This window comes from Palaemon carinicauda, chromosome 37 (assembly GCF_036898095.1).
Source record: "Palaemon carinicauda isolate YSFRI2023 chromosome 37, ASM3689809v2, whole genome shotgun sequence".
NCBI lineage: Eukaryota > Metazoa > Arthropoda > Malacostraca > Decapoda > Palaemonidae > Palaemon > Palaemon carinicauda.
In genome coordinates, this window is record NC_090761.1 from 23,391,432 (window position 1) to 23,392,409 (window position 978).

General features: G+C 39.1%; 1 protein-coding gene across 1 annotated transcript in view; it reads left to right on the top strand.

The window, feature by feature from the left end:
• Positions 1–366: 366 nt before the first annotated feature.
• The window catches only part of LOC137629497 (uncharacterized), a 21,416-nt gene continuing 20,804 nt past the window's right edge, over positions 367–978 (top strand). The window contains exon 1 of the mRNA XM_068360850.1: positions 367–978. This exon is cut by the window's right edge and continues 184 nt beyond it. The gene's annotated coding sequence lies outside the window, so the exon portion shown is untranslated.

Consider the following 978-nt stretch of genomic DNA (forward strand, 5'->3'; position numbering starts at 1 on the left):
ACGCCCAATTTTATACCGACACCAATAGGTGAGCGAGCTAGTTAACCTAGCACTCCTTTACATTTTTTCTCTGGTATATTTAGCAGTAAATTACCTAAGAATAAGTGCTAAATGGAGCTTATTCACTGGGCGGCACAGGTTCGAGCCCAGAAATATATATATATATATATATATATATATATATATATATATTCATATATATATATGTTCATATTATAACATCATTTTTCCCTTTATGTAAATAGCATTCTTTTGTTAACCACAATCTAGAAGTATCTCAACTGCGTTTTTTACCGATTACAGAAAGCTACTCCACGAGCAAGCACCGTCCGATCCCTCATCGTCTAGCATTCGCATTGCAGTAGATTGATCCCAGCACAGTGCCGTGAGTTTAAGAAGTTTACTGGTGAGGCTACTATTCTGGTTGGGCATTATTATGGGGGGTTGTGCTTTCCTGGCAGACGTTCTGGTGAGCATCTCTTCTGATGAAACTGGAACTGAGACCAGACACCTTTAACCTTTAAATCTCAATATGGGTCATTCAGGTGAAGTGCCGGAGGCACTGTGTGTGTGTGGGGGGGGGGGGATGAAGTGGTCCAGCTTAAGTGGTCTATCTGTGATGGTGCAAAGAGGTTCTAGAGTCTAGACTAGACTCTAGCACATCTTTGCACCATCACTCCTCACAAAGCTTAACGTCGATCATTTGAATTGCAAGGAAGGAGATATCTACCACATCTTCTCAGTAACTTAAAACAAAGCGTAATAGTGTCCATGAATTCAGGTTATAGGTAATCCCAAAAACATCATCGGATCTCTGAATGAAAAAAAAAATGTAAATCAGAAACAGGAGTGCAGTCATCATGGCCTGAAAGAAATTCATAGATGAAAAGACTATTGAAACAGTTACTGTAATATTTTATATGAATCAGTAACAACCTTTATCAGCACCAAAAGCTACGAGTTTCACTGAACGTTGAT